We start from the raw sequence: 25,761 nt of genomic DNA, 5'->3' as shown, positions 1-25,761 counted from the left end.
CACCATCATAAAGCAAAGAAAGCACAAGGTTATTGATATAATTTATGGACAGAAGCAAATAAACAATTTCATATTATGGAAGAATACATCTATTTGGCATTTCAGTTGATGAAAGAGATAGCCAGCCAACATCAACCAACTCAAGGGTTGAAATAAGAAAGATTAGGATCCCTATATTGACAACCTATAATGTCCCCAATCAGACAACTCTAGGACACGTATGATTTATCAGACTTGTGAAAACTCAAAAAATGATCAAGTGACCGATGCAAATGCCAAATCTTAGCTGATTAGCAATAATCCAACATTGCAAACCCTTGTGAATCAAACTTACACTTCCAAAAAACAAATTCAAATGCTCATAATGCTGCTATACATCCTCAAATGTAACATAAAAAGAACTAAATTGTATGTGTCAAATATATCAAATATGACTGCTGCTTTATGACTTTTGTTATGGACAGTGATGTTATCATTCATCAATATCTATATGAAACCCTTATACACTAAAATTAACCAAATATGTATCCAGTATTGGATAAAGAGTTGCTGGATAAATTAGGACAGCAACAAAAAAAATAGAAACTCCATATCTGATTTTTATTAATGAAAACCAATGTAATCAGCAATGATGTATGCAACAGCAGCAACAAAGCCTCATAATTACACTTACTAGATCTGCAAATTATCTGAAAATGCCTCCAAATCAGCCAATAAAATATTTATTGCTTGATTTGCTCGCAAGTATAAATAAATCCAAACCTACACAAGCTGAAATCTTTACGACGATGTAGCAATACTATAGCAGCAACATGTAATCTTGAAAACTTCACCAAAAATATTAATTTGATGATGTGATACATTTTCTTGCAAAAATGAATTGAACAACCACAATTATAAAGCTCAAATGTGATCCTTGAGTAGAATCACCTCAAGGGATAAGAGGCTTTCATCTCCAAATCCAATTATGGAAAACCAAAAGGAGGTTTTCATCTTCTACATCTCCAACAAGGGTTTTTATCCTTGAATACCTCACAAAGGACCTATAATAACATTTAATTTTGCCCATTTGAAAATAAAGTGATTGGCGCAAATAGAGATATTATTATTTCTTTTAGTTTTGAAAAGGGGACATGATGAAAAACCACAAAAAGGGAGGCTATAGAGAGCTCTATAGTTTAGCTAGGAGATGAATACTTATCTTCCATTGCTGACCTGCTATGCCCTTACTCTGGCCTCTTGATAATTCCTTGTGCCCTTTGTTCCCTTGAGGACCAATTCTTGTTCCCTTGGGTGGTCTTTTGGGATAGGCTACTTTGGTGGTTTGCTCATTATTTTGAATTTGCTTTCTTGCTTTACGATTTCCCTTTTTGTGTTTTGTTTAATATTTTTTGGATTGATAATAGTCCTCCCGACCACTTGAGTGCCTGTCACTTCGCATTTAATGCTCTAAGGCAATGAACCCTCAAGGGAGTCACCCAAGGAGCCGAAGGAGCTTGATACATTGGTTGGATTTGATGCCTACAAGAAATCATTCAAAGTAGTCGCAGGTTGTGAGGTCAAGAAGATTTTAGCTTCTACAAGCTTTGAGGTGTAAGCAATCAAACATGGAGAGCTCGATTGTGGTCTACTTGTCGAACCCAATGAAGATATGGTGTGTGCTTTGAATAAGGAAGAAACTAGACTTAAAAATGTGGCTAATTTATTATGGCTCTTGATATTAGTAAGATTCCAAAGAGGAAATTTTTGGATGTTTAGATTTATAATGTATGGGAAAAAAAGCTAGGGTTACATGTTTCTTTTTACAAAATGGTGCAAAAAGGTTTATTCATTGTCTTCTTTAACAATCACTTCATGCAGGAGAGAGCCCTTACTGAACAGTTTTGGAATGTAGGCAATTCCATTTTTAGGACAATTCCATGGTCCCAAAATGTCCTAAATGAAGAAGTCACGACCTTCTCAGTCCTTAGGTGGGTCAAAGTGAAAAATGTGTGACCTCAATTGTAGTCTTTCTTACCTTAGTTATTGCCTCCTATTTGAAAGGTGCTCCAAGTTGACGATACTTGAGCTACCCTTCCTCACATGGATGCCGGATTGTTAATTTCTCTCTCCTCGAATGTGGGTTTTGTTGGCGTGTTTGTCATTGATGTCAAGTACAGATTTCTAGTTTTATGTTTCAGATTTGTAAAGTTGTTGAAACTCTACTTTTGTGTTGGGTCTAGTACATGATCCAGAAAAAACAGAGTAACAATTGTCAATATAGCCCAGATTTATACAGATGTTGCAAAATTATAGCCCAGATTTATACAGATGTTGCAAAGTGAAATGCATATAAAATAGAAGAAAACATACAAATAAATTATTGTACCATTAAATCTGCTTATATGCATACAGAATGAATGATAGTTCAGATGCTTCATGGCTTTGTACAGCAGGTAGATCTGCATTTCTGATGGCCTCAGCTTGTTTCTCATCAGTTGTATTTAAGGCATGGAGACAATGGCATTTGTGTTGTCGGGTAATTAAGCATTAAGGTAAATTGTGTCCATTGGTGTATAAAAAAGACCGTACGATTCATTGGTATAGGAAAAAAAAGGGAATCGAACGATGGCGAATTAATCCATGGGAAAGAGAAAAGTCCGTAGGGTTTTGAATTGACGATGTTTTGATCTACAAGCCCATATTCCATACACCATTGCATCAGGGAAAGAGGTCAAATCTTGCCACGCCGTACACACTAAGGCAGTCGTACCACCATACCACACCACCATAATGGAATTGGCTATACGCATACCCCAAGAAACAAAATTCAGTTGATGGAGCAGGCAACTAGAAAGTTGAAGAAATTAGATTGGCAAAGGAGGCAACAGGAAACTCAGAGAGGACAACACAGAAAGGATTCGATGGGTGATCGATACGATGTGAGCCGGGGGAAGGCCGTGGTGCAGGTTGCATGCATGCACAAAGCCACGCCGGACACTGTGACATTTGAGGGACTAGCTGGCAATACGTGCAGACAATGGTGGGAAATAGCCCTAACCCCAGCCGACATTGAGATCAAAGTAGCCCTTGTCTGGGGTGACGACGGGAGTCCTCCCTGGGGTGGCCATTCTAGCATTCGAGCAGAGGCATCCTTGTCCTATAATGCAGACACTTGCAGTGACCACCACTCCTTGTATTCCAGTGCGCTCACCTGTCACAGACCAAGAAATAGGGATGGAAGGCATGGGGTAGGCAAAGGACAGTGGGGAAGCAATGGAGGACACAGACACATGGTTGGACCGATATGCCACCACACCCATAGTTCTGGTAGGACCACCACCTACTACACCTCGCCATCCTACACAGGCTGAGGTAGTTGATTTGGGGGAGCATCCTACGCAAGTAGAGGTAGTCGAGTTGGTGGAGCATCCTGCAGAGCTGGTTTTGCCCACTAGTGGCAAGGAGGAGATACCTTCACGGATGGGCCTTCAGGACGAAGGTGTAGGGAGGACCCAGCCTACTGCCGTAGCACAATTTTTGGCTAAGATGGAGGGGGCAGTACAGCGGTTGGTAGCCTCCACAGTTGAGGAATCCATTGTTCAGCCAGCCTTGGAGAGCCTACATGAGTTTGCTACTATGGGGGTAGGAGAGGCATTCCAGAGGTGCTTTGAGGCACGGGGATGGCCAACCATAGACCTACCTGAGATGAGAGCAGAGTGGCAATTTCCGGAGGTGGTCGGAGAGAGTCGAGTGCAGACTTTGGTGAGACAGATTGAGCAGGCTGTGCGGGATGGCTATTACCGACTCCGGGAGGCTCAGATCCAGGCAGATAGAGCTACGCAGCTGGCTGCTTGCATCCCATCGTTGGAGACGGAGTTGGCCCAGCAGCAGGCCCGAGCCGACCGTGCGGAGGAGGTTCTGGACACGGTGCAGAGAGAATTGAGCTCTGTGAGAGTAGCCCTAGCAGCTAAGTCAGAGATGAGGACCACAGCGAAAACCCGCGTTACCAGCCTTGCGGCAGAATTGGAGGCAAAGCAAAAGGAGCTCATGGAGGTTGTATTCAGGGTGAAGCGGTCACGGGAGCACCAGTTGGTGGCCGAGCGGGACCTTGCTTATCGCACTGATCAAGTGATGCGGTTACGGGCACAATTGGCTTCAACATCAGCGCCTCCTTCTTCAGGGATGCCCTCTTGCCCTCCCCAATGATTTGTTGTTTTGGGTTTCAATTTTACTTGTACATCATTCCCATTTTGGTTGTATGTCGTCCAGAGACGACATTTCTTTTTGGGGGGGATGATGTTGTCAAGTAATTAAGCATTAAGGTAAATTGTGTTAGCGTCGCGAGTTAACCCGTCGGTTGTCGGCAGTCGGCACCGGGTAACTGACCAAACTCTTTTATATTGTATGAGTTTCCAGTCTTTGGGATGTAATTGTAGTCGAACATATTGCTATCATTATATGTACTGGCTTATTATGAATCAATAGAACACTTGTGAGTTCCATATATTCTGTGTACTTATGTCATTTATGCAATGTCTTAACCTGACACCCTACAGGGAAAACATTTTGTTGCTCTCACAATGTTACAAAAATATTTATTTTGTGAGATAGTTTCTATTGGTTATGGTACGGCCAGATGAACTAATCATTAACATTTCTTTTCATTCATAAATCGGAAGTATTAGTTATTAGTTAAGGGTTGAATAAAAGTAGTTTCAACAACCTCTCAACCATATGAAACTACCTCTCAACCGTATATCTGAAGCAGGAATCTATTTAATAACAAGTCATTGACATTCAATAGTGTTGTGAAGAGTATTCTCGTGCAATGTGAAATTTGACTATAAACCTTGCTGTTTGCTAAAGATTAGTGTTTGATAAGTGTACACAAGTTAATGTGAAATCTGGAAATGGGTATGAGATTCAATGTTTCTCAAGCAAGATAAGTAAAACCATATTCACCTGTTGCTTGTTTGAAGATCCCTGCAATAAAAATGAAGGGTTGTTGACAATACGTGTGAAAAAGAAAGTTCGAATGAGATCTCATTAGTCATGCTTTGTTCACACATTCAGGTATAACTGTGATCTTTCTTTTGTGATTGGTATTTTCATAACAACATATTTGAGGCAAAGGGAGGTGACAACTAGTTGAGAAAGAAAATAACATATATATGTTGTGTGTTATGTTTTTTTGGAGCAACAAAGAGTTGATTCTGAAATACATTAGAGGACAGAGATATTTTCAGTAATGGAGAATTATTTCTGAACATGGACTGACATGTTTTGTCACTAAAAATAACAAGGGTGAAAAGCATTCATTGTGTCATCCATAGTAGAAATGTTGAAGTAAAAGATCACTACTTTCCTTGGTGATGTTATATTGAATTGTAGATCTGAGAGTTAATAGAAGTACTGGAAATTGTTTGGGTACAGCTTTCACATATTGAAAATCAGTGTTGACAGTGATATGCTTTCATGGTTGTTCTGCGGTTGTTTTAATAGGTTCACTGAAGTTTGGTGCTAAACACAGAAGTCGTGAAGGTTGTTACGATTGGATCAACTACCACTGCTGAAAAGTGATACTGTCTTGTTTTACTTGCATTATATCAAAGGTTGTAAAGGTTGTTATTTTGGTTGAAATCAATCGTAAGGAAAACATCCTTAGAGTTGGTGCCTAAGGACATGGAATTGGTGCTCTACGTTTCTTGAGTTGGTGCTCAAAAGATTGTAAGTGATTTAACTGTGAGGCTGAATTAGGACAGTAGATCCTAGCAGCATTTCTCACCATGGTTTTCCCAAATTGGGTTCCCACATTAAATCTTGGGCATTCGCTTGCGTGGTTTAGTTGATATTGTTAGAGTATTCGGGTATTTACTTGATTAATTAAACAATATTTGTTTAATTATTTAAGTTCCCTTTATCTCTTTTACACTTAAGCTAACTTTAGGTGCATAATAATTAATTCTTTTATTAATTATTATGTGCAAACCTAGGTTTTCCCTTTTAGGGTTTCTTGACCTATTAAGGTTGAGTTCATTATTTTCATTGTAAGAACAGGGTTTTTTACATTACACATCTTCTGAATATTGAGCTCTCTCTTTTTGAGCATATTTTCTGTGTATTTCTTTCTTCTGTGATTTGTTTCCTTGCTTCTCCTTGTAACAGGTTTTTCAGCTTGCAGAGATCATTTGGGCTCCTATGGTGTTGTATTTTCTCAACTCCAACATGGTATCAAAGCTTCAGATATATAGCTATTTGTTCTTGTTTTGAGAATTTCTGCATTGGGAGCAGATTTGGGGTTTCAGAAATATTTTTATGTACTTAGGGATTCGCCTTTTTTTTCTGAGCACTTTGGGCCTAAACGGACCTCACCGTCGTGCTCAGAAGGCCGAAAAACCCCTATGGTCATATAAAATTTGACCTATTTTGGTTTTTGAGCCTCTGGGAGTTTTTTTTTCTCAGATCCTGGCCGTACGGCCCTGGCACGCAAATCGAGAAAAAAATTCAAAGAAAGTAAAAAGCCTTTTTATGACATGTAGGCTGATTTTTTGATTTTTTTAAAAAACTGTAAAAAAATAAAAAATAAATAAAAATATTGCAAAAGGCGTCAGGGGCAGGTTTCGTACCGTCGATGGTCTAACAGTCTGGCCCCCGCCAGCACCGGCCTCCCTGCGGCCCCCGCCACCGCCGCTGCACCGTCGGCTGCCGCGTCTCCCTGGCGCCTGCTAGTCCCCGGCCCCCGCCGCTGCTCCGGCCACCGCTCCGGCCATCCCTGTTGCTTCCCACCGACACCTTGACCCGCCGCCAAAAGCCACTGCCCGGCAACCACGGCCCGCCACCGCCACCAACCACCGCTCAGCACGGTCCTCGCCCGGACACCGCCGCCCAACCACCAGGGAGCCACCGGAGCGCCGCTCACTGGCCACCTCCGCCTGCCAGAGCTACCAAACTACCCCTTCCTCTTGTTTTGAAGAGGGGTTTAGTTTTTTGGTCATATCTTGGGCATACGGAGTCGTCTTTTCGAAAACGAATAGGCGTCGGAAAGACGGTTCCGAGCCGGACCTCGTCATGTTGGTATTTTTTTCCAATTTTGGTGTTTGACTATGTTTTTTTCCAGTCAAAGTGAGGTCTCTTTTTTGCATTTCAGGGGACGTAGAATGAGCATCCGAACTCCGTTTTTCGAAAAGTTTATATTTTTGGAAAGCATGTGTTATGTACTTTCCAGCCATATGAGTTTTATTTCCAGATTCTGCTCCATGCATATTTTATTCAGTTTTTTGCTTTTCAGTACTCTGGTGGATATCGTGGTTGTTTCAGGTCCTGGGATCTCTTTTCTGAGTAGGGTGTCTCTATTTTGGTTCTCCTTTCTATTTCCAGTCTTTTTTTCATTGTAAGAAGAGATTGTAGCATTGTAATTATGCAAACGCACTGAGATAAAGTGCCATCATGCATTGTTTACTTGGGATCTTGCACATCGTGTGTCTTGTTGTACATGCACTCCTTATAAAGTGCCATGAGGGGGTTGATGTTTGCCTATTGTTTGCCATCTTCCTTTGTCCAGTAAGTGTTCCTTCCACGACATTCACCTCATGATGTGTGTCAAGTGAGTGTTCCTTCCACGACACCATGTACTTTTCTCAGCACCTTTGATGTTCCTATTTCTTTGTCATGCAGTTCTTCTTGGCTGTTCTTTTCAGTGTTTTTGTCCCTCTCCCTCTTCAGCATTTTGGGGAGGTTTGTCCTGTTGGTTCTAATGCTTCCATGGTTCGATTGATCAGCTCTTCAGGCTTTGGTGTTTTCATGCCATCTGTATCTTCGATTTCAGTTGTTTGCCTTGTTTGCCTTCTAATTCGAGTAGTGTCATTTGAGGGCACTCATACAGATTACAGTCTTCTCTACCTGGTCATGTTCTATTTCAGTGGAGGTTCTTCAAATCAGCAGTTGTTCTTTGATAGAGTTTGCAGGTTCTTCATGCTTCAGTGGTGTTCTTTTCCATCTCTTTTTGGAGTAGAGTTTTGTTCCCACGTGGTTTTCTCTATTTCTCCAGTTCACAGAGATTTCATTGTATTTGGGTACCTGATCAAGCCTTGTTGCCGGGACCTATCTTTATTGCTTTCAGTAGCTGTTCTAGGTTTTAGCTTCTCCCTAAATCTAGCTTATGGGGGGGTGTTAGAGTATTCGGGTATTTACTTGATTAATTGTTTAATTATTTAAGTTCCCTTTATCTCTTTTACACTTAAGCTAACTTTAGGTGCATAATAATTAATTCTTTTATTAATTATTATGTGCAAACCTAGGTTTTCCCTTTTAGGGTTTCTTGTCCTATTAAAGGTTGAGTTCATTCTTTTCATTGTAAGAAGAGGGTTTTTTACATTACACATCTTGTGAATATTGAGCTCTCTCTTTTTGAACATATTTTCTGTGTATTTCTTTCTTCTGTGATTTGCTTCCTTGCTTCTTCTTGTAACAAGTTTTTCAGCTTGCAGAGATCATTTGGGCTCCTGTGGTGTTGTATTTTCTCAACTCCAACAAATATTGTTTTCTTCCAGATTGCAATCTGAAGGTTAATAAGTTAAAAAGTTATTGAACTTAAAAATAGTTGAATATACTATAGATTCAGCCCCCCATCTCAGTAGTAGCTTGTGTTCTACAGGTTTTCCTAGCCAAACTAAGACTGACCTTAGGTAATCTATTGGTTTTCAAACTTGAAATGTTGGGCAGTTTAAACTCTTTCTTATTGTGCAAAAAGGAGGGGCATCAAAGCAGATTCTGCTGAAAATTCAAACTGAGAACAATCAAGAACCCTAAGTTTCATCTAAAAGCTAACATGCCTAACCTTGGTGGATTTACCAATAAGGCCTAGCCAAAAGGCAACCCAAAATTTGGTGAGCCATATGAAGTTTACATGCTCGATGTTTGCTGCTATATCTGATAAATCAAATACAGGAAATAATAATACAAATGATAATGCATACCAGACATGGCAGTATCTGTAATGTCCCCACTTCTCTAGTTGCTATCCAGATGTGCAAATTCACCTGTCACTCATCTCCACAAGTGAAGTTCAGAGTATGGAGATGATTGGTTAGCCAAAGGGGACCAATACTTAGTCATTTTGTTGCTTTGGTGGACTTAATAATAAAACTTTATAATATAAAGTTATAAACTCACTTTTTCTAAAAATAGAAAAAGTTTATTTAAAAGTGTTCGATTTTATCGACCATATCGTGTGTTGAGGAGAGTTGGGGAAGTGTCATATGAGATTGAGCTACCACCGGAGAGCAAGATTCATAACGTCTTCCATGTATCTTGCCTTAAAAAGGCAATCAGACAGGGAACAATGACTTCATCAGTGTTACCACCCTTGGATGAGGAGGGAAAGTTGATTATTGTTCCGGTTGAGATTATGGATAAGCGTGAGAGGAATCTGCGGAACAGAGTGATCAGGGACAACTTGGTTAGGTGGAAGGATTTGCCCATAGAGGATGCCACTTGGGAAGGAGAAGCTATTCTACAACATCCAGCTCTTTAGTTGCTTGAGGATAGGCAATCCCAAGAAGGGAGGATTGTAATGTCCCCACTTCTCTAGTTGCTCTCCAGATGTGTAAATTCACCTGTCACCCATCTCCACAGGGGCAATTCAGAGTATGGAGATGATTGGCTAGCCAAAGGGGACCAATACTTAGTCATTTTCTTGCTTTGGAGGACTTAATAATATAAGTTATAAAACTCTTTTTCTAAAAATAGAAACAGTTAATTTAAAAGTGTTTTAATAAGACTTTATAATTCACCCCATGGCACATCTTCATAGGTGAAAAGTAACTTTTAAAAAAGTGGCCAAATTTTAATAACAAGCTGACCCTTTACCCATCGAACTTATGGAGGTAGAAAAGATTCCATTGGAATCTTCTATTGATGCTTCTAGGGATCGAATTAGGTTTTGAATGCTAAAAGGAGGTTGTATGTGCAAGATGGGCATTAAGTTATTTTGTTGATTGTTATTCTTCTTTGCAATATTCTGCCATAGCAGGTACAGCAGTGTGGAGGCCAAATTGGAGACGAAAACCTTCAATTACAGGCAGGTTGGATGATACCCCAGCCATTTATCCTTCGTTAGCACTCAGAAAAGATCAGTTCCAAGCAATTCAAGGGTCAAATCAAGTGGATTTTTGTATCAGATTGCAGGGTTAGCACTATCAAACAGATTTGAGCAATTTGGTTAAATTTTTCAGCAAGTTTGTTGCATTGTTAAGCCAGCCGTACCTTCCCTAGGTCAGCCATACCATTTGTGGGAGCCTGGGATTGCAAATAAATTAATAAAGAGGGTTTTGGAGCAGCTCTCACTTGTGAAATCATTGTTCGGAGGAAGTTAAAGCATTGTGGTAATTTATTTGGTGAAACCCCAGCATATTTGAATGATAACAGCAAATTAGTGGGGAAAGGAAGCAATTTTGGTGATCTCTCCTGGCAAGATTTCAGAATAAGCTCCAGATCAGCTATTCAGCCCTTCAATTGTTTTTGATAATTATTGTTTAGAGGAAATTGAGGGGCAATGAGAGATTGTACTCCACCTATGATAAGGAGATGCTCGCCATCATGTATGCTTTGGCAAAGTTTCGACAGTATTTAGTGGGTGGGAAGTTTGTGGTGAGAACCGACCACAACAGTTTAAAATACTTCCTAGAACATAGAGAACTCAATGAGCACCAACAGAAATGGGTCAACAAGATTCAGGCATATGATTTCAACATTCAGTTTGTCAAAGGGAAGAAAAATGTTGTTGCTGATGCACTTTCTAGGAGGCCTTCAGTTGCTGCCCTTCGTTCCCATAAGGGAGATTTCAACTGATTGGAAGTCTCAACTTTCAATTAAGTATTCCAAAAATCAGTTTGCATGTGAGATTATTGATGGCCAGGTCTAGGATGACAGGTATGCGGTGATTGATAATGTGATATACTATAAGAATAGAATCTACTTAGTTCCTGGATCTAAGTTGAAGAAAAAGATTCTACGTGCCATTCATGATACTCCACTACCACGGCACATCCTAGATACTTCAAAATTTATAAGCACGTTCACGAGAGATTTTCATGTAAAGGACTTAAGAATGATGTCCTACACTATGTTCGCAAGTGTCTAACTTGTCAACAGAACAAGTCAAAGCATACTTTCCTAGCTGGACTTTTGCAGCCATTACCTATTCCAGAACAGAAGTGGGAAGGTATATCGATGGATTTCATTACAGGTCTTCTAAGGATTCAAAGGAAGGGCTGCATATATGTGGTTGTTAATAGGTTGACAAAATATGCACATTTATTTCCTATTGCAGGAGACTTCACAGCCTCACAGGTGGCAGAGTTATTCTTTCGTGAGGTATTCTGTCTCCATGGACTTTTGAGGACCACTGTCAATGATCGGGATAGCAGATTTAAGAGTGTATTCTGGCAGGAACTATTCTGACTTACAAGTACCGAGTTGACCCCCAGTACCAGTTACCACCCTCAGACTGATGGGCAAACAGAGATTGTCAACAAGTGGGTTGAGGGATACATACGTAGCTATGTGTCGAGCCAGCAGAGAACATGGGTGCAATGGTTATTCTTGGGCGAGTATTATTATAATACTACAAATCATATGTCTATTGGCATGACTCCCTTTCGAGCATCATACAGTTATGATGCCCTGTCATTTGTGGATCTGGCACTGGGTGATAGTAGAGCGCCTAGAGCTCGTGAGTGGCTTCAAGATAGTCAGGATATCCTTAAGGCACTTAAGGATAACATTTAGCAAGCACAGAATCAGAAGAAGGTTTATGCTGATCGGCACTAGATGGAGAGGACTTTTGAGGTAGGTGATATGGTTTTCCTGCGTCTACAGCTCTACAGGCAGAGTACACTCAAGAGGAGTGGGGCTGAAAAGCTCAGACCCAGATTTTATGGACCATTCAAGGTTCTTCGAAGGATTGGAGAGGTTGCTTACGAGCTTGATCTACCTTCAGAGAGTAAGATACATAATGTTTTCCATGTGTCTTGTTTCAAGAAGGCCTTGGGACAGCATGTTTACTTCATCACCAGATTTGCCTCTCCTGGATGAAGAAGGACGGTTGATACTAATTCCTGTAGAGATTCTTGACATGAAAGAGGAGGCTAACGAATAGAGTCATCAAGGAGTATTTACTACGATGGAAGGACTTGCCTTTGGAGGATGCCACGTAGGAAAGTGAGAGGATACTTCAGCATCCAGCTCTGAAAGTGCTTGAGGGCAAGTGATTCTGGGAAGGGAGGACTGTAATGTCCCCTCCTTAGTCCTCTCAGATTTTTGGTGGAGGTTGACCTACTATTGAGGTCCCATAGGTCAGCAGGGTGGTTTGGGACCCAACTCGGAGTTGTGGAATCCAGTTTGGGAGCTTTGCAGGCCTTTTAGTTTGTTTTTGGGAGTTCTTTTTATGGTTAAAGTTTATATTCTAATGTTGGCCTTATGTGAATAGTGAAAAGTGAATAGTAACTGAAAAACATAAGGATGAATAGTTAAAAAGTGACCCCCTACCTAGTAACTAAAGTTGTATTTAAAAGGGGGCCATTTTGCAAATGAGAAAATAGACCCTCAAACTCAATTTTAAGTTTTTAAGGCCAAAAAAGTGACCCCTCTCATGGATCGAATTTCTTGCAGAGTTATAAAAACTAACTTTCATAACATTTGGGCTCATTCTTACCTCTCCATTTTTCAGACCAGCAGCTTCCATGAGAACTTCAGCAGCTTGGACTTCCAGGAACGCCAACTCTTGGAAGAATTGAGGGATTTGGACGAAAACCCATCTCCCCGGGTGTCAGATTCCATCATAATACAGCTTTAGTGTGCATACGGCAGCCACTTTTGGGAATCTTTGAGCAGATTTATCAGTTAGAAGGCAGGGTTTCTTCAATCATTTGCAAGGCTGACCTTTTAGAGGTCATTTCCAGCTCTATTTCAGCTAGCCGTTCTATTTTGGGTAGAAGGGTTTCAAACCCTAGCATGTATTTAGGGGTTTGACATTAATTGGAGCTGATTTCCATATTTCTATGGGCTGGAAACTTGCATCAGACTTATGAGTTCATGTTAATGGTATGTACACTGAACTTTTAAGCAAATGATAGTTACTTATTTACGTTCCGTGTGTGTTTTGCAATGTACTAGTTTAAATCAGCAATCTCTTTATGTTATATTCAAAAATCCCACTTAAAAACTTCAAAACCACTCAAACAAAAACAAAAACCAGTCAAACCCCATCCACATATACGCTCGCCAAAGACTTATCAGCAAATAAACACTGCACATAACCTCCTAATTTGGATGAGATTGGGTGAAAATTGGATTGGAGATCTTTCAATGCCTAAATGTTTTGAGAACTTTAGGATTTCCAAAGATGGTCCTCAAACCCTAAATAATGATATTGAGATGCATTAGCTAGAATGTCAAGGGACTTCAGTCCAGTGACAGGAAATATATTATTAGAAGTTTCTTGACCCCATATACAGTATTAATATGGTTCTCCTACATTAGGTGAAAGCAGTAGGATTCACTCTTGAACCTAACTTAAATTTTATTTGTAAAGACTCAGTCCACTTTTGCACTAACCATGAAAAGGGTCGAGGTGGTACTGTTATTTTGCTGAGCAACAAAAGGTCTCAATTACTGACTGAATCTAGGGCCTCCCCTTGTATCAACTGTATGGATTACGCGTGAGATTGATAAGAAAAAAATTAGTATTTGTTCAATTTATGCTCCTAGCCATTATAGTCAGAGGATTGAGTTGTCGAAATGGCTCTATAACCTGCCCAACGTTCTTTAAATTGTTGGCAGAGAGTTCAATCTGAGTGAGAACAATATAGATAAAATTGTTGGCCTTGATATGGGGTAGAAAGATAAATGAAAAGTTCTTTTGGCTCAAAATGAAGAATAGATTAAATCTCTTTGACCCCCAGGAAGGTTTCAGAAAGGAGAATAAGAATATATGCTTCACCTGGTGCAACTCACGGAAAGGCTCAAAAAGGATATTCTATGTGAGCTAGGGATTTTTTAGTTTTGATCAAACCGAGGAGGGTTGCAGAGTGAGAGTCCACCCTTGCTCTCTATATACGATCATCATCCTATTGAACCTAAGATTCGATTTCATAGTTCATAATGATAGGCCTAGAGAAGTTAAGAAGAATAGCTATTTTATACTTAGCACCTCATTGCTAAATATTGACGATTGTAATGATGCCATCTTTATTGTAAGAAAGATCAATAAAATCCTGCTAAGGAACTACCCTACAATTGACGGATGGACTAATAATGTTAACAGTTGGATTGTCCTCTTCAAACTATAGGGAAGAAGAGGGCTATGGAGTGTAGGAAAACTGAAAGTTAGCTTCAAAACAAGTTGTGTTCTTTGGAATCCGATCTACAAACTGACCCATTTAATGAAAAATTGAATGATGAAATGGTTGCTATAAACCATACTCTTAGGACACTTCAAACAAAAAGGATCCAAGGTTTAAAGATTGGAATTAAACTGAATTGGCTTAGTATGTTGGGATTAAGGTGCTATCTACCTTGTAAACCCTATGACATGGTCTGAACATCCTTGGAAAGTGTCCTAAGGCACTTAGGATGTATTGGGAAAATAATTTGTAATATTTATTCTCACCGTTGTTTGTAATACATTCATAAGTGGTGATGGGTTACACTAACAGCAGCAAAATTGGGTTGTGAACACAAATATTTAATATTGTTTTTGCTACTTATTGAAAAATAATTGAATAAGTTTATTCATAAATATACAACGTATATGTAGAGAATTACGAGATGGTGTTCTGAAAAGAACTGCTAGGCGCTATATGTAGAGAATTACAAGATGATGTTTTGAAAAGAACTATTAGGACGTCGTACGATCACGTGCACTTAGACTCGTACGATTCCATACGAGGTATTCAGCAGTCATACAACTTCGTACACGGCATCCAACTTGGAGGGCGACCAGAAGGAGACCGTACGAAAGTAGTAGGATACCGTACGAGGCAAGAAGACATCAGAAAATAAATTGCGAGTATTGGTGCAAAGCTAGAAGAAGTCCGTACTGCATTGGCTAAAGAATTTGTAGGCAGCCGTACATCCCATACCAGAAGGAAGAGTCCATACGGTGAAGGAGTGCGGGCAGCCCGTACGGTGAAAGAGGATTTGGTGAGGCGGGTATGGTGAAGACAAGTTAGGGTGACCCCAACCGAACAAAAAATTCAAACCGTTATGACAACGGTCGACGGCAAGAAAAGGACAAGGGAAAACCACAGAATCCCAAGCACACACTCATGACTGCGACAAGAGAACCAAGCAGCAGCAGTGCCAAGAAGGCCAAAGTGCAGCCAAGAATTCAATGGGACCAGCAGGAGAAGGTGACGGTAGACACCTTGGCCTTCGAAAGTGTCACAGGAAGCGAATGTCGCGACTGGTGGGATGAAACTCCTCCGGACCATGCACTAAATAATACCCTCAGAAAGGCTGAGGTAGACCATGGCATCCAAATGCCAACCTTCAACATCAAAGAGTTCGAGCCAGTTCTCCGAACCATGGTGGCAAGATATTATTCTCGCAGGCAAAAATCTATAATCGAGTACCAGGACTACACTATCACGGTTTCCTTCAAACCTAGTGACTTTCGAAGGGTATTTGGAATACCAAACACGGGGGCGTCTGCAGCAAAACCAACCACCAAGATGACCAAAGAACGGAACGGCTGGCTCCTAAAGTTCGTATGTTGCAGCGATTTGACTCCTGCTGAATGGAAAAGTTTGTGGGGAAGCAGCAACAACCGAGGACTGAAACATTCCTTCATTGCCACTAGGGACTGGCGAATGTTGATGGATTTGGTGAAATGAAGGTTGACAGAGGCAAGCAGGGCTTCAGACATAGCCATTTGGATGATAAGTCTCATGAATGGACTCAAACTAGGTCACGTGTATAATTGGGCCCAGCTACTCTCTGATAGGATTAATGATATTCTTGCATTGGAACACAAAACGTTCTACATGTGCCACCACGCCATCAGTTTGTTCTTGGAAGTTGTTCGTACGTAGGTATCCTTCGAGAAGTGGGGGAGGTTTCATCCGCAGGGAAGAGTAGAGCCGAACAAGCCTACTATGTACCATTGGGTGCATTTGGACATGCTCGGCACCAGTGAGGCCACCCAACCAGCCAGGAAGAAGAGGAGACAGGAAGCAGAAGAGGAAAGTTCCAGTGATGACACAGAAGAGGAGGAAAAAACAGAAAATTTGGAAAGTCAAAGAGGGGAAGAGGGGTTCCGGATGGCACTGCACAATGTAGACTCAGACGAAGTCGAAGAGGTATAAGGGGCGGACGTGCAACCAAAAGGAGGGGAAGAAGTAGAGCGACTTGCGGCACAAGGAAAAACCACAACACGGGTAAAATTTGTAACCCCTAAGCTACCTGTTGACGTGTATTTTGTACACGATCATACACAGAATAAAATACCATTAGGCATCTTATCCTCTCTTGAGAAAATAGTCTCTAACTGCTGAAGATCTGCAAAAAGGATCAGTTAGATAGACTCCAAGGTTCTTTTAGTGGGGTCTCCACGTGTGGACAAGCTTTTTTAGTGGTATGATGTGATTTGCTGTTTCCTTCAAGGCGTCTTACGGATTCAATAGCTCGAAGATTTCACTAATCTAAAAAGAACTTTCAAAAAAATGGAAAAGATAGGGCTTAAGAGGTCTAATCTAGCCTAACCCTATGAACGACTTAGCATGAATGAGATTTGGCAAGACTCAACCAATTTCAATTTTGCCATGAGATAACAACTCAACTGAAATTAGTGCGATCTTCTAAGGTAATAATGATGTTCAATGCATCAAAGATCAAGGACACTACTACGAAGGTACATATCCTAGATACGAAAATGCTTGAAGGTTAAGGACTCAAGGTGTTTTCCAGTCGACCACGCAAGGCGTTCTTACAATCAGCAAGAAGCTAGTGGTTTGGATTGCGAATCCTACCAAATATCAAATCTCACACTTAGTCTTTCTAATTAACAAACTACTTTGATTGAGCGTGATTCAAGTACATCCAACAACCATGAAGATAACTCAAGGAACTTGCAACAAAACACCATAACTTCAATATTTTATTGATTTCCAAGTCATCATATACAACAATTGCTTGAACTTCTCTCTTCAAGACTCAATCTTGCTACAAAATAAAAATTGCTTATAATTCTAATCTCTCTATTTTGCTCTTAACTCTATTCTCTATTAACTGACTATTACAAATGAAATGAAAATGGGGGTATAAATAGCATCCCCAATTACAATGAAAGGTCCAGATCGAAAGCAAACCAACGGACAAGATCAAGACACCTAAACCCTAATTAGGGTTTATTACAAATGACCTCCTTTTTACTGAACAATATTAAATACATAGCCAAATATTAAATTTGGCACGAAAATCTAGGAGGTATCAACCAATGAGAAATAAGATGTCATGTCATCTGTAACAACCTTTCATCTAGAATCTTATTCCCTTTCCAATTTTCCTTCTTAGCATATGCAATGAATTTTGTCACAATTCCTTCGATTTCTGTGATTGGAATCTCGGGAAGATTCTTGATACTCTCTTCTAAGTGGATAACTTGATCAAATGCATCTAGAAGAGCCGTGTCCCAAGTAGGTTCAAGTTCCTTTGTTCTATCAATCAGGAGCATGGTGGCATACATCTGATCATACTGCTCATCTGTAACATCTGCGTCCTTGCGAAAGATGATAGTGATTCTATCCTCAAACTCTTGTAAATCCACATCTGTCTCGACCTCGATCCTCCTGCCAAGAATGGTACGAAGTACCTCAAATGCTCTGTCCTGGATCGGATTGATCACCTCCTCAACTTGACCACATCTAACGCTGATGTCCTCAAAGAGAACACTCTTTATATGGAGTAAGGTTGACCACTGAAACAAACTGTGAGAATCACCTTCTAAGATCCTCTCTTGTGCTAAAATTTTTCTAGATGTATGTCTTATAACTCTCAAGACAGGGATGACAACGTCCTTGGTATGGGCAAATGCAGCTACTGTTGCCATCAATCTGTGGATTATCTCAAGAACTTGGATAGCCTGATGGGTGATCTTCGACATCCTTGTAATAAACTCAATGGCCACCGTGTGAGATCTATCCATCCAATTACATGTACGCTGAACCATATTCCTGAATCTTTCTGCTTCATTGATTGATTGAAGGGGCAATGCCTGCAATGGTGATCTAACTGGATCCTGACGTCCCAAAGGTTCATTGATGTGACTGAAATATGTTCTCCATGCACCGACCTCTCTCTCAAGCTTTCTATTCTTTTCTACTTCTTCTCTAAACTTATCCTTCAATGCCTCAAATGTGTCGGTGGCATCATCTAAAGTCTGCTCTGCTGTGGATGGTCCTAACTCAATAGTCTGTATATGATAGTCCTCTGCTAGGATCTCACCCTCATATTTGTCTGCTGCCGGTGTAGCTATCTGCAGTTTTCTAGATCCAGTCTCATCTCGAATCATCTTGGACATCTTTGTAGCCTTCTTCTTCTCTGTTGTCATATGTGAGCGTCCAACAAGGCTCTCTAGATCGATTGCACTGTCCTCGTCCTCAATTACGATCACCTTAGTCAATCTCTCCTTCAACCAGTCTGGGATATTTGATCTTGTCTCTTGAACTTGAATTTCTTTGTGTACTACTTCTTCTTGTCTGGGAGGAGATGTTACTTCATTATCATTATCTAAATCATAGTCTTGGAGAGATCCATCGGATGAAACATGCTGTGCCTGTTCTTCCTCCTGTCTATCATTCTGTACCATCGATTCCATGGATTCTTCCACTCGAACTGCTCTATCTTCTGGCCTGGAAGAAGTACCTGGTGTTTGATCTTTGTTAGCACCTTGCTTTTTCTTGGAAGGCTCTTTCTTTTCTGATCTTTCCTTTCTCTTTGAACCTCTCGGATGGAGATTGCCCTCACTGGCACATCGAAGGTTACCTTCACCTGAATTCCTAGGATTAGGATTGCCTTCACTAACACTGGCTCCACCTTCGGCTGGCTTTTCTTCCAAAGTAAAAGACATGGCTATGCCTTGTTCTCTCAACTTCTGATGTTGAATGTCTACCCATCTGCGAGTACAAGACAAGACTGGTGCCATCAAATCATCTAAATCCACGGCCTCGGGCTCATTCCAATTCAAACTAATTGTTTTACTTTCTCTATCATATGAAGATTGGATGTGCCTGCCGTTGTCCTGAGCTTGGTCGGCTACTCTGTAAATCTTACATTTCCTGATGAAATCCAAAGGCAATCTAGAATGTATCTTGCGTTTCACTTCAAGATCATCTAGGAGATTCATCATAAAATCTTCAATTTGGTATTCATGTCTAAATCTTCTACCGACTGTCTCTTCTAAATGTCCATGAGGATCAAAACTATTCCTCCAAGCAAAAGATGAAAAAGGATACAAGGCTAACTCCCTCTCTGCGTCATCCATGGCTGAGACATTGGGACATACCTCAACTGAATTACCCAAAATAATAGGTACCTGAACTCCATTCTGATGTCTGTGTCTGAATGCCTTCACATATGCTGCCAACTGCCTTGTTACTTCAAGTAACACAATTCTATCTGTCGGGTACCTCGGCAACATATATGGAGGTAAAGGACATCCATACACTCTAATGTAAGTGAACTTGGGAAACTGAATGAACCAAGCACCGTACCTCTTGATTAACTCCTGGGCATCCTGAGATAATCTGTTGTGAATCCCTCCTTGCAACGTCCTGGTGATGTTCATCGTGAAAGTATCATTGATTAACTTGTAGTTCTTCCCTGGTGGATGATGCAAGTAGGTATAGGATTCACAAACTCTGACCTCGCCGGGTCCTCTTCCAATCACTCCTCTGTGAGGTAGTCCTGCGTACTCAACGCTCCTGATTAAGGCATAAATGACGTATGAACTCATGTGGAAGGACTTAGTAGCCCTGAGTCTTCTCAACTGTACGTCTAAGCAATGGCTAATTATCCTAGCCCAATGTATTGTACCCTTCCCTTGAACAATCACCTGGATGAAATAAAACATCCATTTCTCAAAATAGAAGGCATGAGGTGCTCCTGTAACTCTGTTGAGCATGGTGATCAAATCTCTGTACTCCTCTTGGAAATCGATCCGGTGTGGTGTGTTCGGTACTTTGCTCAGACGGGGACGACTCTTGAGTAGCCAGTTCTTGTTGATGATGCTTAGACAAGCATCTGGATCGTCATCGTACACTGATCTAGCTCCTTCAATGCTCTTGTATATCATGTCCCTGTGCTCTGGAAGATGGAAGGCTTCACTTATGGCCTCCTCTGAAAGGTACGCCAAAGTGTTTCCCTCATTGGACACAATTGTCCTGGACTGTGGATTGTAATGACGGGCACACTCGATCATCAACTCGTGGCACTGAATAGCTGGAGGAAAACCGGCCGCCTTAATGATGCCACTCTCTATTATTCTCCGGGCGACAGGTGATGGCTTGCCGATGTAAGGGACCTCTCGGAACTTCTTCGTGCTAAAGTTTCCCAAGTTTGTATCTCCAATGTTGCTCCACTTGGACACGATCTTGGTCTCCACCTCTTCAGTCTTCTGATCTTCTTTCATGAGAGCCGAGCGACTGGTGGATGCTCCCGCCTTTGGGGTCGCCATACCTACACAACATTTCATTATAAGAAATAGATTTTGCAATAAATAACGTAGATAAGAGAGATAGGTTTTAGGAAACCTCATGATAAGTCCCTAGAGTTATCATTTCCTAAAAAAAAAACAACGATTGAGCTAAGAGATTCAAAATTTCAAAATTCAAAAAAATGAAATATGACGATGAATGAATAAAGCAATAACAATTAAATCGCCATACCTTGATAGAGAGCTAACTCTAGAATGCAAAAACAAAATTCGCCTAGGCAAAATTTGAGGTATAAGATAATCTTCAATATGATTCCCTCAAAATATACTTCGCCACCTCTGGAGAGAACGTGATCTTCAAGTAACGCCTTAGACGTGGTCTTAAATGATCTCCAAATTCGCCCTTGGTGTGGTCTTAGATGGATCTCCAAGTTCGCCCTTGGTGTGGTCTTCAAATTCGCACCACCTTTTGATAACTACGCGCCACCCTTGGATGAATGAAATTCGCACCACCTTTGGTCTTCAACGCAATTCGCACTCCACACAAGATGATACTAGCGCCACCTTTGGTTTGAAATCGCACCACCTTTGAACACACTTCGCACTATATTCGCCTCTTCTTGATTCGCATGAAGAAAGGTAAAAATGATTATGTAAAAATGAACGTTTCACTCCCCTTATAAATAGCGCTCATACCCTTTCACCTCTTAGGCCGACTTGACAAATAAAACCATTTTTTAAATGATTTGCAATAAAATAACCAGGCCGACTTGCCTAATTGGGCGCTTCAAATCGATTTTTATATTAATTAAATAATTAATTATTAATGCCTTGCGCTTTTTTAAATGAAAATTTCGATTTTTAATAAAGGCAAAAAATAATTAATAAAAGATAACGCCATATTAAATGCTAAATAAAAATGGATTTTCAATTTTTTAATCGATTTAGCATTTAAGGAAATTTAAATTTGTTTGTTTGGCGCCAAAATTGGAAAACAAAGGGACGTACCTCATCGCTCTGGTCCCTTGGAGAGGGACAGGAGCGATTCACCATTTTGTCTTGACTTTTGCATTTCTTACGTCCAACTCCTTCATCTCCACGTTGAAAATCGATCACCTTGATGGTCCTTCGAATTTGATCGCCTTGTGTGCGCATATGGGTGTCCTTTAAGTGCACATCGCCCTGGTCCTTGTCCAAAGGACAGGAGCGATCCTCTTGTTTTCATGTCTATCTTGCATCTTTTAACTTCGATTTTTTATTGTGGGCGAATAGCATCCTTTGTTCGTGTCTTTTGCGCTTATTCCATTTGCTCGCATGAAGTTTTGAGTGTATTAAAGGGATCATCGCCCTTGTCCCTTGGAGAGGGACAGGAGCGATCCATGTCCTTTCCTTGACCTTGTCAACTTTGCACTTCGATCTTCATTGTAATGCCCTTCAAACGTCGTCCTTCACCTTACCTAACCTTGCTTCGCTTTGATCTTTGAAGGAACGTGCGTGCTTTTGATGATATCGCCCTGGTCCTTGTCCAAAGGACAGGAGCGATGTGAGGCTTTTACATTATTTGGCAATGTTTGGACGTTCAACACTTTTGCAAATTATCTTCAAACGATGCCTTGGACCATATGCTATCTTAAGACGTCTTGACTTAGCTTGATCTTGAAGCAAAACAAGGAATCCAAAGCAAATCGCCCTGGTCCCTTGGAGAGGGACAGGAGCGATCCTTCCCTTGTGGCCACTACCTCACTTTGCCAGGTTCCAAGTTTATATTCAACGGATTCGTCCCTCTTCACCCCATTCGTCCATGGCTTGACATTGTTTGGAATTTTGCAAAAAGAGGTAATTATATCAAAAATCGCTCTGGTCCCTTCCTGAGGGACAGGAGCGAACTAGGCATTTAGCACTGTTATGGGCGTCCCAAAAATCTTCAATTTATATTCAATGCGTTCATCTCATGTTTTCCCTTGTTTTTGAACGTAAACTTGCCTTGACCCTTGTCTGGATTTTGCAAAATGGAGGAAATCGCTCTGGTCCCTGGGAGAGGGACGAGAGCTACAAGGTACCTCGCCCTGGTCCCTTGGAGAGGGACAGGAGCGATTTAGTCAATATAGGTCATTTTCCTTCATTTTTTGCATCTCAAATTATATTCATTTGCCAAAGTATCTTCCTTCGGACGTCCTCCAATTGCTGAGTCATCAAAATCTTGCATGGACATGGCGAAATTTGAATTGTAGCTCCGGTCCTTCACTGAGGGACAGGAGCGATTTTCTTCCTGGAGGCCTTTCTGTGCTCATGAAAATCTTCAATTTATATTCAATGGAAAGATCTTGTCGTTCTCCATCACTTCAAACGTAAACTTCGTCTGGACTCTGCAAGGACAATGAGATATTTGAAATTGAGCTCCCGTCCTTCACTGAGGGACAGGAGCGATTTTGCTCCTACAGGCCAAAATAACAAGATTTTTCACATTTTAACACTTCACGAGGCGAAAACAAATCAATTCCAATGCCCAGGATCAAACTTCAAAAAAGTCAAAATTTGGTCAAAATATTCAATCAGACAAAAATTCACATTGACGGTCATCATTTAGACAAGTTTAAGCTTTGCATGAACATTCCAATTGAAAATTAGACCATTTTGGCGAATTTATTGCATTCAAAATTTGCATTCTAGAAAAGAAAGCTCAAAAGCTCTCAAAAAAATGACTGGATTTTGGCTTGAAAAGGCAAGATTTAAAACCCTAAGGCTTAGCCCTAAATCCAGACAACTAACGGACTAACAAAACCCTAAAAACGAAAGCGAAAACAAGCGAAAAAGAGGGGGTCCCCATTTGCGATGGGGCGATGTGTGAAATGGTCACAACACTACCCTCATTGGCTCACTTGGTATCCCCGCAGGCATTAGCAGTGGCTACCATACCCCCGCAGGCTTTGATAGTGAATACCCCAGTGAGAGATGTCACCCCAGTTGGCGTGTTGTTCTAGAAAATTGTTGAAGGCTCCCCATGGGCACCAGCTCGACCGTCCTTACCCCAGGTTGGACGGGCTATCGCGGGAGTAATGCTACCAAAAGGGAAAGTCGTACAAGCACCTACAGTCGGGGCGGTATGACCAATTGAGATAGTCGCACGCACACCTCCAACAGTCCACCGTACGGAGGATACACTTGCAGCTAGGACAGTACGATCAATCGTACCTTTGACAGCTCACCGTACGGATGATGTACAGATGGCAACACTCTCGAAGAGGGGTGTACGAATGGTAGTACCAAAAGGAGGTGTGCAGGTGACAGTGGCCGAAGGGCAGATCAGACTGGAGGTAGCGGCGTGCATACCGATGAAGGGCCATTACAGGAGGAGTTGGTCGTACTAGATGCTCTTGTCGCAAGGGAGGTTGATCAAGAACAGGACATGGATGCATCACTGGCAGATTGGCTGGGAAGGTTTGCCCTTGCACCCCAGGCACCTTCACCCCCTTCACCGCGTACTACGGCAGTTGGCGAGGAGCAAATTCAGGAAGAGGGGATTGAACATCTAGAGCAGACTCTAAGGACAGGGGAGAGTGAACAGGAGCCTACGCGGAGTATTATCAATGTGGAAGATGCGAGCTTTCAATCTAGGAATAGCAGGATGAGGGAACCAGAGTCCCCACCAGGGAAGGATTCATCCGGGAGCCTTCATATCTCACAGCCAGACATATAGGACCCCGTCGACTCCATTCGACGGTTCATGACAGAACTGCAGGGCTTCACAGATGTAGCACATGCCATCGCAAACTTGGCCTTACACGTAGATATAGGAACCTTACTAGAAGCAGAGAAGCTTCTGGCATTTATGACCTCTAGATGTCAAGAGGAGTTCATGCAGCAGCTTGTCCACCATGGCTGGCTAGCAACCAAGACTCCTGAGATGGTGGCAGCCTGGCGAGATACACGCATCATGCACAGGCAAGGGGCCCTTGGCCCCACCTTGTAGGGCATGGAGACCTCCTAAGGGGAGCTATATTTTCAGATGCAACGGGCCCAGGCTGAACAACGAGTTGCTAAGGAGGAGACCGCCATACTTCAGCAGAAGTTGGATAAACAAATAGAACTCGCCACTATGGAGAAGCTGATTCGAACATAGCTTGAGGAGGCGACCGCACTACAAAATTCACAGATGAAGGCATTGGAGGAGAGGGTTTCGGTGCTAACACGCGAGGTGGAGCAAAAGGATAAGAATTTGATGGAGGCAGCTCTTATGGTGAAGAAAGCTCCTAAATGCTAGCTAATTGCCGAGAGAAACTTACGGCTCCTGCAGCAGCCCCGGCAGTAGACTTCCGCCTCTGCCACTCCAAGGACGTCTTCTCATTCCTCTCAGTCTTAGTTTCAGTGTCCAGCTCCCATTTTGTCTTCGTCATCTGGAAGACGACTACTTTTTGGAGGGGTTGATGTAAGGCACTAATTAGGCTAATAATTATATTTGCTAAGTTATAGTTTGTGTAATAAAACAGTCGTCGATTCCCGTAGTGGTGAGTTGGCAGTTGTGACGGTTGGCACCTTCGCCAACCATTGGGTGACTATATAAGTACAATGTAAGGGAATCAAATGGTATTGTTGTTGTAATGTGGATGTAATGAACATTTTGGAATGCAATAGAAGAAAATCTTTCTGCCATATTGTTGTGAACATTACTTTAATTAATGTTCTGAGTACAATCGTAGTTGTTGGTTATATGTTTTGTGCTTATTCTGTTCATTCTGGAGAACTTAAGTAACTCACGATAGGGAACAAACAAGAACGAACCGTTAAACTAAATCTAAAAAGCTAAAAAGCTTAAAAAGCTAACTCTGTCTTATAATTAAAAAAGCAGTAGTCAAACTAAATTAATTAAACAAACTAAAAGAACTAAATGACCATTACTAGCATAATTACAGGTAACTAACTAAAATGATTTACACATTTTAATACCCTCCCTTAATGGTCACTCTATCTATTAAACCAAGTTGCCCTCGAAATTTGACAAACTTTGTCGGGCTTAGAGACTTGGTGACGATATTTGCAGTCTGATCTTCTATTGGAATGTACTGCAATAT

At 41.3% G+C, this 25,761-nt stretch overlaps 1 protein-coding gene across 1 annotated transcript in view; it reads right to left on the bottom strand.

Annotated features, from left to right (window-relative positions):
- Positions 1 to 25,761, bottom strand: part of LOC131034553 (uncharacterized) — a 400,008-nt gene that overhangs the window by 157,890 nt on the left and 216,357 nt on the right. The gene's annotated exons all lie outside the window — the stretch shown is intronic.

This window comes from Cryptomeria japonica, chromosome 11 (genome assembly GCF_030272615.1).
Source record: "Cryptomeria japonica chromosome 11, Sugi_1.0, whole genome shotgun sequence".
In the NCBI taxonomy this organism is placed as follows: domain Eukaryota; kingdom Viridiplantae; phylum Streptophyta; class Pinopsida; order Cupressales; family Cupressaceae; genus Cryptomeria; species Cryptomeria japonica.
Note: the sequence above shows the minus strand (reverse complement) of the source record. Positions and strands in the feature narration are given on the sequence as shown.